General features: G+C 38.0%; 1 protein-coding gene across 3 annotated transcripts in view; it reads right to left on the bottom strand.

The window, feature by feature from the left end:
* RSPO2 (R-spondin 2) overlaps nucleotides 1-12,738 on the bottom strand; it is a 166,594-nt gene that overhangs the window by 48,419 nt on the left and 105,437 nt on the right. The window lies entirely within an intron of this gene.

Here is a 12,738-nt window from a genome sequence, read left to right as displayed (position 1 = left end):
CTCCCTTGTTTGAACTCCTTTAAGTTCTTAATAAATGTAAGCTATTATAAAAGGAATGGTTCAAATTATGCTACTACCAATGTTACAGTTTTGCAACTAGATATGCTCAGATGTCATCCACCTGGTGGAAAATTTCACATAGTGGTTCTTGGGATATACAGGTCTTATGTTTCTGATAAAGTAGAAGTAAACTGGTAACAGCAACACAGTGCACTGCTTCAAACAGGGCAACAGAAGTTAGCAAAATAACTCAATTCAAAGCATATCTGATGACTGTATTAGGTCAATCTGTGCACTTAGAGCTGACAATTATACCAAATAGAGGAAGATCTGAAATGCTACAGACACTTGACATTTGAAGCAGAAATTACTTTAAATTACTCAAGTTAGCAATACCACTCTCAACATGAAAATACAAGAATACTACAAGAAATCTTTGCACACATGTAAGACATGCATATGGTTTCCTTCTACAGGTTTTGACATAAGATGAAAAGAAGAGAGGAAGAAAGGAATGGGAGTCTACACAATATCTATCTTCCAGGGATTAGCACTAGTTACTTTTTACCCTTTCATTTCATCAGAGGTTTATTTCCTCTAGAATTTTCAAGCAACAGATAGTTTGGAAAGTAGATTTTTCTATATGTAGATATTTTTGAAAATAGATGCTTCATATCAGCCAAAGTCTGTTGTACATTTTCTATGTATAAGTCCAAGATAATAATCAAAGACTTATTACTAATTCAAGTTTCTAGTTTTTGGTTATTACCTTGGACTAGACATTCTAATAACTAAATTAAGACTATCAATGACAAAATGACCCTAGGACTGTTTCACCAAAGAGTGAGCAGAAAAGATGTAAGACCTGCCAGAATTTTCTCCTAGGAACAAGGGAAGATAATACCTACTGAATAAAAATGTTAAAGAGGCAGCTCAAGACGAAACAAAGTTGTGTTTGGAGCATATCATGTGCTTGTCCATCTTATACCATATTTAACTGTACATAACTTGTATACCAAAATGAATAACTGTAAACAAGTTAAAGGGAGGATTTGGGGTTTTTTATTAGTTCATCATAGAATCTTGCAGAGTCAACCATAAAAAGTAGATACATTGTTGAATCAGTCTGAGCTAAGTTTCATACCACTATTTGGAGAGAAAACACTGCAAAAATAAAGGGCCAATCACTACAGAGAATATGTACGCAAGAACATGAAAACCCTAGCTGCGGTACCTCTGAAGGATTCCCAGAAATTACTATAGGTTGAACAATAAAGAGGCTGTATGGGAGAAAGCTCTAGGTTTGATGTCTAAGCAAGAAACAAGCTTTGCCTTTATCTTCTATCATTACCATGGGGGATTCACTCAGCCTCTCTGCACCTTAGCTTCTGACATGTAAAGGAAGGGATGTAAATGAATGCAACTTAAAGTTTTGTTTTAGAGAAAGACATGCTCCTTTTTCCGCAAAGGAAAACTCATACGGAAACCCCAAAATGGGGACTTCCCTGGTGGTCCAGTGGCTAAGACTCCACACTCCCAACGCAGGGGCCTGGGTTCGACCCCTGGTCAGCGAACTAGATCCCACATGCCACAACTAAGAGCTAACATGATGCAACTAAGACCTGGCGCAGCCTAAATAAATAAATAAATAAATAAATATTAAAAAGAAAAAGAAAAAGAAACCCCAAAACGTAAAAAAGAAAAAAGGAAAGCTACTCTCATTCAGCCAGGGTGAGGGGCCAGATCCTTACCTGCTGGGCCTCCTCCCCACAAGCCATGAAGCAAGCCACACACCATGAAATCCTGAATAGAACTAGTTTGACCACTCTTGGATCTACATCTAGAGATTTCTTCCCTTTTATGGATCCTACCCTCTCCTCAAGATTAAATGACTGACACATATGGGTTTAAGAAATTGAATTCCCATAGCAAAAATGTCTTTAGGTACAGTGAAGCAACACACATTACTGTATCTGTTATACATCTGTAACCACATTCCTAGCTTTAGGCTCATTACTCTCTTATGACGTAGGTAGCTAGTTCACTTGTTATAAACTATGTGCCATATGCTAGACCCATGCTTCTTGAATAACTACATACCTGAACTTGAGGTTTGCAAATGAATCATCATAAATGAGCAGAAACTTTCTCCTCCCTGTGGCAATTCTTCAGTCAGTCTCAAATTTTTCTGGCACTGGTTAATCCATGAGGCTCAATTTAGTAACTATTAATTTTGAAGTATTTGCTGAGTTCACTTCTTCTCTTTATTTCTACTCCTTTTGCCCTAATTTCCCCCCTTTTGCTTCCTGACACATACATTATATCAAGTAGATTCTCCATGTTTACATATATGGCAGCATATATACATCCCATTTTTTCACGTTTTTGCTCATTTGATCTTCTCCCTTCACCCTCTACTCATTTTCACTTAGTCAAATCCTCCCGTGATTCCAGGTCTATACTCTGAATGCATCACCTCTTGAGCCACTATTAACCTTCCCTAGTCATACTGCAACCTTCATCCCGTTCAATATTTGAGGCTTGCTCTGTCCTAGCCCCTACGCTAATCAGGATAGTCAATGGCTGTCCAAGCCATTTCTAGAACTTACTGTTTCAATTTTACCACCTAGATTACACTGTAAATGAGTTGAAATGAGTTTAACTTTGAATACGTTGACACATCTGTTAGCTGGAATGCAAATTAACCTACACTCCCTCTGCCTACCAAAGGCTATTACAATCTTCTAGGTAAAGAGAATAAAAAGGCTTCAAGCCAAGTAGAGACAATAGAAATCAAAATGAATGAACAGTGGAGAAACAGGACTGGGTGAGCAGTTATTTTGAAAAGATAAAATAATAACAACCCACATTTTCTGATCCTTGATTCTGTGCAAAGCAAGGTATGAATGATGTTTCTTAATCCTCTTAGCAATCCTATGAAGCAGGCATCTGTTATTATCTTCCAAATATAGATACTGAAGCTTAGAGAGATTGAGTAAACTTCTCAAGTTTGCCTACTTTTTTTAGGTGGTTGAGCAAAGATCTGAGACCTAATTTGTCTGAATGCGAGGAAGAGATTCAAAGGTGGGGTTGAGGTCCTGGGTAACTGGGAGGCTAGTGATGCCTTTAGAAAGGATAGTCATCCCCAGAAAAATAAGATCTTGAAAGGATAGTAAGGTATGTTTCAGCTACGCTTGGTTTGACATGCTGGCAGGATCTCTAAGGAAGATGCCCATCAACAGCCAGAACTGTGGGATTGGGGCCCAAATGGAAGATGAGTTACATCTGAACGAGAGCATGAAGAGGTAAGAGTAAGCCATGGGAAGAATGGAAAATATAGCAGAATTCACGATGGAATTACAACAAAATGTAGCAGAATAATAAAAATTCACCTATTTGCATACATGCTCATTTACTCCTCACAATAATCCTGTGACATATTATTATCCCCATTTCATAAATGACTAAGCTTTGGGAAATTAAGTAATCTGACCAATGCCATTCAACCAATATGTGACCAAGACCAGTATGTACCAAATTTATAACTCTTTCCACTATTTTTTCATACTGTTTTTTCCAATATACACTCATTCACTGTCACTAAAGGTATAAAACAGAAGCTTGATGACTATTTGTCAAAGATAGTCAAGTGTGTCTTGGGGGCTTGGAGGGTTAAAGGATTAGGGGGAACAAATACATGAGACATTGTTTCCCACCACACACCACAAACACCATAAGTTGATAACTATACCGTTTTCTCCTGCACCCAGCATTTAACTCAGACTCCTTTCTCAACCCAGTGTTCCAGGCAGCTGCTAGTAAACAACACGCTAGATAAAACCATCTTAGGTTATACAACCGAGACTGGGTCTTGTAGGATCATTTTCATCTTTGACCTGAATAATATTTAATTTGTGTACTTTAAATTGTCAGAGTATTCCAGGCTGGCTGGTAAAGGAAACCCATTAAAAGGTTAACATCATAAGCTAGAAAATAGGGGATAATACATCCAAGGGTCTTGGTAATGGCAAATGGAAGCAGCAGTTAGAAAGCAAATATAGTTCAGTTAGGGTGAATGCAAAATGTGTCTAGATTTTTAAAAATAAACTGAACTAATACAAACTGGGGAATGGCTTGGCTTAGAAAGTTGGCAGAAAAAGATTTAAGTGTCACAGTGGACTGAAAGTCAAGGCAAAATCTTGCGCTCTTTAGAAAAGCAAGCATTACAGAAAAATGCATAAACATCAGAACCCAGAAGTGTTCTCTGGTAATTCTCCCAAACTCAGTCTCTGCTTAACGCTCTGCTCCAAATCGGGGACATGCAAGTTACCTTCTTCCATACATCTTACCGACACACCCCTCAGTCACTCCCACCTTCAATCAGCGTTCCACTAAAATACTTCCATGCCCCACTGTGTTCAAGGTAAAATTCAAAATCCTGTCCTTTCCATAGAGGTGCTTCACACACTCAGTTTTCAACTTACATTTTTGCCATGAGCTGCTGTGACTGCCATTCTCAAAGTCTGAGTTCCGGCCAGGCTCTTGGGCTTATCCTCCCTTGGACACAAGAGGTACTATTTGGCGTCTACATCTTTTCCCCAAAAGGTTCTGTCTCAAATCATCTCCTTTTTTTAAGGTGTTTTCCACCCACCTCTCCTAACATGTTTTGCTTGTCAGGAAGCATCCCCTAGCCACAACAGCTAAAACAGGATACTTCTCATATCATTTCAGGGCCTAAAATGATACTTACATTTACAAACTCAATTTTGCTTCTTTCGTTATTTTGTAATGTGCATTTTCTTCATCCCTAACTAGACTATAAACTTTTGTTTCTATCACTCCCCACTGCCAATTGGCCCATTTCTTTAAAACCTGATTTAAATAATTGATTTGCTGAACCTGTAGATGTGGCCATGGAAAAATCATAGATTGCATTTGAAGCTCAGCTCCATCACTTAATACCTGAATTATATTGGGGAAGTAGATTCGAAAGAGGAATTAGAAGGCACCTTGTAAAATATTTTAATAAAGTCAATTCAACTCAGTAAGCATTTACTCAAAATCCACATGGTTCTCTCATATCAAATAGCCTTTACAGGTTAAAATAACTGAAGTCCAGCCTTAGAGAAAAAACAAAAATCACAAAAGGTTATTTAAAATGTTAGTGCAGGGTGGAAAATAATCACCAGAAATAACTCTCCATCTAAATATGCAACTTCTGATCTTACTTAAGAACATCTTACTAGGTAGAAAAGACACCTGGCTACTGACAAGCTCAAAGGGTAACTGACCCTCCATACAAATGCACATTTTCTAGATTCTCTAGATACCATGAAGTTCTAAACGGATTCAATATTCACTGAAAGAACCTAGTGGATGACTGCATTCAAATATAACTGGTAAGCCAAAAAGTCCTGATTCCATGATGCCTGTTCCTCTATTACTCACATTTCACTATTATACCTTCAGCTTTCATTGAGGAATAAACACTCCCAAGCTGCCTTCTACCTTCTAGAAATGCAGAAGGTAGTGCAGATGTTTGTGGTGCAGATGTTGTTGAAGACACTGTCCACCATACTACTCATTGCTCTGGAAGTGACTCTCCATTTGAGAAATTTGTTTAGTGTTTATCTCCCTATGGAACTAGAATATTCCCTTTACTATGAGAATTATTAATTTCCTTAATTCTACGATGTAGGCCCCACAGCTTGCGCACACTTTAATGTGTCTGAAATTGAAGTATTCATATAAATGTGTGTGCCATGTATATATGTGTGTATATGTATATACGTAGGTATACATCCATATATACATACATGTATGTGTGCATGTGTATCTATTCATGTTTGTGTACATGTATGTGTATATATGTGCTGTGTGTATATACATGGTGATTTTCTCTCCAAAAGCTGTTATTAAATTGATACTGTATTTTATAAGTAATCATTTACTTTAAATTAAGGTAGAATCATATCCATGTTTTCCCTTTGCCTGGTAGGAAACCCAAGGCCAAATTTTTGGCCCAATTATTTCAACCAACACATACTCATATGGTCTATTTTCCCTGTCAATCCTGAGCTCCTATTCTAAGTTTTTCCTAGTTCTGATCTTTTAAAATTTGTTTTGCTTTGTTTTGTTTTAGCATGTTATCAAATACTTTTTACATTAAGTTATCATTAAATCGTTTGAGTAATGGGCAGTCTATAAGGGTACAATACCAATTATTAAATGTCTCTTGACTACGCAATTTCAAGTATTTTACTCCTCATTTCCAAAGTCCTCAAATACAAGAAAATAATGCTGACACACAGAATATTAGGCCCAAGTATTATATAAAGAGTCAATTGTAAAGCAAAATCTACTGCCCTTACATTTTTAGTTTAAATTGTAATAAAGTTTGCTACCTGAACCTTTTGCCCCTCTGTGCTGCACAAAGTGATTTTGTCGTCTTAACCACTTCTGTATGATGACAACATGAATCGCTCTGGGATTTGAGTAGAACTCTGTCATTATTTCCACAAAAATGTTTTCTTTCTGCCTCCTAATCCTGGAGGATATCCACAAGTCCAACTCTAGGTCAATCCAGTAGCTGGAGAAGTATTTACAGGAAATCTCAATGAGCAAACAGCCTGCGCTCTTTTTATCAACACCGTTTAAAGATCCCAGAGAGGTGTCTGATGAGGAAAATAAGTTGTTCTAAGAAATCATTAGGGGTTTATACTTGAGACTGTCTTATCTCATAAGGAAAAAAAAGTCCCCTGTAAGAGGGGGAAAAAAAAAAAAATCTACCACTGACACCATGTGTGTCCTATTAAAGTTGTTTTTATTTTAGAGTGTTGTAAAAATTGTTTTATATATTTTACATTAAGATCAGAGTAGCTTACTGCTGGGTAGAATTCATAAAAGAAAGGCTCCTTTGGAATTTTCCTGTCCTTGCCCGGTTACACATAGACTGTCAGGCCTTCGGTGGCATATGTAGTTGAGAAATCCTTTTTTACAAGTACCCATAAAAGAGACTAGTACATGTTGCTCCAGACTATAATTTAAGTGGGGCTAAGTAGAGATTCCAGATGGGAAGCTGTAGAGACTGGCACAAAGGTGTGGGTTCGCTCACTCACTCCCTGGCCCCTCCGACAAGCAAGCCTGGCACCAGGACAGGCTCAAAATGCAACTGGGAGAAGAGGTTGTCTTCTATGCCCTCCCTCAGCCTCCATGTGATGGGTGCTTGGCACACCCTTGGATTTCTATGTCTAAGTCCAAGGTTGTACTTCATCTTGCCCTCTCTGGACTTTCCATGAGCTCCCATGCACAGCACATCGGGGCCCACTTTTCTGCTCCTCCATTTCCTCAGACCCTTACCCTCTGAAATGTGAGAATCAGAAAATCTGAAAGAAATCACTGCTAAAAAACAAACAAACAAACAAACACAAAAACAAAAAACACCACCACCACCAGGTGTCCATAGTTATCCCCTACCCACTTTCCCAGAAAAAAGTAAAAAAATTAAAAAAGTAGTTGGGGGCGGGGTCACAAGGGAGGGGATACATCCCAAGACACTGCCTAAAGGCTCATTGTTAAGACAGATGAGGCAGGAATTTCAGATACTTTAGCTACTGAGAGAAATGTTTGGGAGCAGGTGGATCTTTGTTAAACCTCAGTTTTATATGATAATCACACATTTACATTTAAGATGTGGCTGCTTATGAATGACTGTCGCAGTTTATAATCACTATAAAATAAACATTACCATTCGCTGCCGTGTGTCCAGAGTACCTGGGAAATAGTACAATTTGCTTAATTTATAGTGACTAACACAAATCACTGATTTTAAAGGAAACAAAATATTTAGCATAGCAAAGAGGCAACAAGAATTCCCCTTTTTTAGATGCTCTCTTATTCACATAAAAATTTCAATATCTACATTCCTGACAACTCTGAAAGTTTCAAAAGAAAAGAGGTTTTTCTCTTATCCTCTCTCTTCCAAACTACTCTTGAGGTTGGCATGTATAAAACAGACCACATAAATTGCAACTCAAATGTAAACAAAATGTAGAGAAATAAAGAACATATGTCTAAAGCATATTTTCTTGACCCTATCCTACTGCAAATGTGCTTATTTCCTGCTCTTGGTTTAATCCATCACAATCTACAACCATCTTTAGTTATAGTATCTAATACCTAATCCACATGTTGCTGTCAGTTTACATACAGAAAACAAAAATTGGAGAGGTCTTATTACTATTGCCTTTTGAAAAGTAGATGCTTGCAGAGATTCTGGTTCTAAGTTGCTAAATAGTATTTTCTTTTGTATCCTACCAAGTTAAAAGCCACTTAAAAAAAAAAAGTAGATGCTGGTCAAGTAATGTCACATAAGAGGAGTGAGTTGTTTTCAAGTTGAAATCGTAGGTAGGGGCAGTTTTTATATTTAAATTGTAGTACAATCCTGAGAAAATACTACGAAAATACAACGAGGGCTTAAAGAATTGCACCATATTATTACTAACACCTGCAGTATTGTGAGCTGAGGCAGCCACGAGCAAAAGAGACAGAAAGCTATCTGACCATCTGTCAAAGCATCACCTAAAGTACTTTAGCAGTCTGATTGCTTAGATGGGTCAGAAAGAGAAAGGGCATTCCAGACACGGAGCTACTAAATGTGAGGGAGGGGCTCAGAGCCCCAAGGCTCCTGGGCAGCCAGGGAGCAAGGGGGCAGAGAGGAGTGCTGGGTGTGGCTCCACCAAGACAGCCTCAGGGGGAGGGCCACTATGCAAGACTGCGGATGGAAAGAATAATCTTGAAATCACATTTTTTTTCCCCCAACAAATTGAGGACCAAAGATACTAAAATTACAGAAGAAGATGGCCTAGTAGGAATGGCTGAATCAAAACAAAGCCAGTGGGCTCAACACTTTGGCATTTATGAAATGACCTTTGGGGTATGTTTCACCAGCTATTTCAAGTGGGAGGACGTTGAGAGGGGGTGGTGATTGCAGAGTGTCATGTTTTTTAAAAATATTTGTAAAACAAAGTAAAATGATGCATTGGGGTGGAGGGAGAGATCATTTAAAGTCAGCTACTTCGATGTTGGACAACCATAGCTTTTATCCTTGAATTTTATGATAAGGAACAAGGAAAAGGTACAGGAAAACTTGAGTTTCCTGGGCAGGACGTTGGTCCTACTCTTGGCTTTACCATTAATAAGTTGCTACATCTCCATGGACCAGGCAGAGCCTCCTGGATCTCAGCTCCTTCCTCTTCCCTGGTATGTAATGGAAGAATCAATGATGTTCATAAAACATAGCCATTGAGTCAAGCGCTAAAAAGACTTTCCCTTAGGTCTTCAAAAGATCTCCTTCATTCAGATCTCTGATCAAATGTCACTCCCTCAATTTCCCTGAACACCCTACATAATACACTCCCAATCCAATCTTTCACTAGCTCCTTACCCTGCTTTATTTTTCTTCACAAAGCTCCCATCTCCACATGAAATTATGCACTCATCCACTTTTTTATTGCCATGATCCCACTAGAAAAAACACTGTAAGAACTTTGAGCAATATCATGCCTAGACCAATGATTGGTACACAGCACTGCTCAATAAACACCTGATGAATAAATTAAAATTAGTTCTCATGGGACTTTACATATGGGACAGAATATTTCAGGTTGAGGTGGTGTTGGCCAATCCTGTGAAGGACTACTGTCACCTCCAAATGACATTCCCACCAACCCCCTCTCCCTGTACGTGAACATTTTCCAACTTTGTACCTCAGCAACCATGATTTTGTTCTTCCATTTGTCATTTACATTTGATCATAGCATGTTTATATTTTTCTATTAACATATTGCCTAATGTACAACATAGTCCAGACTTGAAAGTCCTTCCATTTAAAGCTGCAAGTTAGGGAATTCCCTGGTAGTCCAGCAGTAGGGACTCTGCACTTTCACTGCTGAAAGGGCACTGGTTCAATCCCTGTTCTCGGAACTAAGATCCTGCAAGCCGCGTGGTGTGGCCAAAAAAAATTTTTTTTTAAGTAATAATAAAGCTGCAGGTTATATATTAATAGAATAACTTGGTCCCAACGGGATGAATTCTATTAGTGTCCTCAGGGTGGGAAGGAGGGGAGTGAAGACAGTTACATCTGCCGTGAGTACAGTCTTCATTTTTAGTAGTCTGTTCTTTTTGCCCTTGTTGCCTACACTCATTGTTCAATTGTTTTTCCTCTAACTCATTGTCAGTCTTTCCCTCTTTCCCATCGTCCTTTACGATCCCCTCCTCTTTCTGTCTCCGTCCTCCTGCTATCTTGGTAGCTAAACCATGGTCCTATGCAGACTTTACAAGAGTCTTGCTTAGTCTTTGAGGGTTCACTATCTGTGAAAAGGAAGGAGGAGGAAGGAAGAGGATGAAAGCTGCCAGATGTAAAAGGCTTGGCAAATGCACAGTACAGCTACTGGAAAAGTGGTCAGTTCTTGGTCGTAAAACAATGCTCCTGGGCTTACAGTTCTCTTCCTCACCCTTCACATGACAACCACAAAACCTACCCATATCTTTTGGCAATTAGTCGTAGAGTCATTGGATTTTAGGACTGGGCTGGATCTTAGAGATTGCCTACCCCAATACCCTCAATTTAAAATGAGGAAATAGAGGCCAAGAGAGGTTAAGTGACTTGCCAAGGGTCATAGAATTAATGAGTTGACATGGTGCAGAGACCCAGATCTCCTGATCACCAGACCGGAATTCTGAAGAGTGAGAGTCAGAAAAGCCCAAGGTACTCCACAGATTATGTCATCAGAAATGAAAGAAAAGATAACTAATCAAGAAAAGTTTGGAAATGAACAGTAACTTCAAGTCATACATCAATCCATGACTTAAGACATTTCCAAATATTCTTTCACTGTTTAAAAGCAAATAAGCGTACAATAATTAAGGAAAAATAGGCAAAACCATTACACTGTTGTTTTTAAATCTTACAGCCATTTATTGTCTCATTTCTAATAGTTTTCAGTGTAATACCTTATATACTTAGGACTACTCCATTTCGCTGACCTCTAACTTACGGCTTCCAGTAATGAAAAGCAGCTGATTTTAATGTGCCCATGCTCCAGTGTGAAGGAGGCTAAGGCTGCGTTTGTGTGCAATCAGGTTAAGATTGGCTCCAACAGGAGAAAAATCCATACATATGTTGAAAAGATCAGAAAAATGCCTGTATTCCCAACCTGATTACGACTTACATTTTTGCATGGTTTGTCAAAGCAGATCACCGAAATCAAGTCAAGATGTAAAATGGGATAAAGTGGTTTTCTTCTCTATTCTTCCATTAATCCCCGTGACCTATTGAAGAAAGGAACTTTTTCCTCTCTCACCTTAGGCAAGGTGGGATACTCCACTGGAAGTTATGCCAATTTTTATCAATTGGTGCTCAATTTCCAAAATTAACTTTCTAGCTTTCATTTCCTACATTTGTAAATAGAAGTAATTTTATTGCAGAGTCATTTTCCATTTCTATCAACAATCCTCTGTTAGTTTCCTTTTTTAAAACATAAAACAAATTCCAATATAATTTTTTAAACCTACTAACTTTAAAGTTTACTTAAAAATTAAATTTATTAAACTGAATATGTAGATATGGGGATTAGAGCAATAGCTGGTCTCTCCTAATGTCTATCCTAATAAATAATATTTGGTAAAACCTAAATGTAAATTAAATAAGAGTTCATTGCTGGTTCACTTGTCAAAAAGAGAATATTAACAGATGATACATAAACATTTGTTTTGACATAATTTTAATTGCTGACAGTGTCAAGTTATATCTATTAAGACAATGCACTGTTGCTTGAAGCATAAAAAATAAAAACGCAATAAACATTACAGGTTAAAAATTTAGCTGTTACCTACAAAATTCTCAAGCAAGACTGGGGCTAAGTCAAAATAGTTTCAGAGGGGAGGGGAACGTGCTGGCTCTTGTTACACATAAGCATGTTTGTTATAGGAGCATTTTCAGGTTAATTTTTGCTATTAACGTAAACCACAATTGGGGGACCACGTTGCTGGAAGAGGAATGGGGGGGTAGTTATATAAACAATATACAACAAAGAAAGTCTTTATTTCCAATACCTGAATACATCAGGTTTGTTTTTAGGTACAAGGTTGCAGGTTAAATGCTCTCAGCTATCCAAGAAGTGGCTTATTAGTTTTGTAAGAAAATATTTTCTTATATTTTGACTGAAAAATACCCAGTTTAACTGAACAAAACCATCCTTGTTAGTGAAAAGCAGACCCAAAAAAACTTTGTTTCAAAGACTCAGCAAAGAAAAGCAAAACTAATTCAAGAGGAAAAGCTGCCTTCCTAATAGTAGCTTCTGAATCTGGATCTAATAGTTCTCAAAGGCCGACCGGAGTCTTCCAGTCTTAAGTTTTGTCTTCCTCCATGGATCACAGACATTCTCTATGAGGCAGCATAATATGGATATAAATCCATTCTAAGCAGATATATATTCCCTCTCTGGGCTATAGCCACGAAGCTGAAAAGCTATGCCCCAACAGCAAGAACAAAAGCAAACAAAAGTTTTGACTGTTTCATAGGGCAATTTTCTAAACACAACTGTCTTTTTTGCTTTCCTACTTTGTGCACTAGAAAAATCCTAACTTCATCTTTGGCAATGCGGCATCCGCTAGTGATAAAATAAATAGTAACAAGAGATTATGCTTTCAGAAGCACAGCATCAGCGCTAAGAACCG

Source organism: Balaenoptera musculus, chromosome 17 (genome assembly GCF_009873245.2).
Source record: "Balaenoptera musculus isolate JJ_BM4_2016_0621 chromosome 17, mBalMus1.pri.v3, whole genome shotgun sequence".
NCBI classification, from domain to species: Eukaryota; Metazoa; Chordata; class Mammalia; order Artiodactyla; family Balaenopteridae; genus Balaenoptera; species Balaenoptera musculus.
Note: the sequence above shows the minus strand (reverse complement) of the source record. Positions and strands in the feature narration are given on the sequence as shown.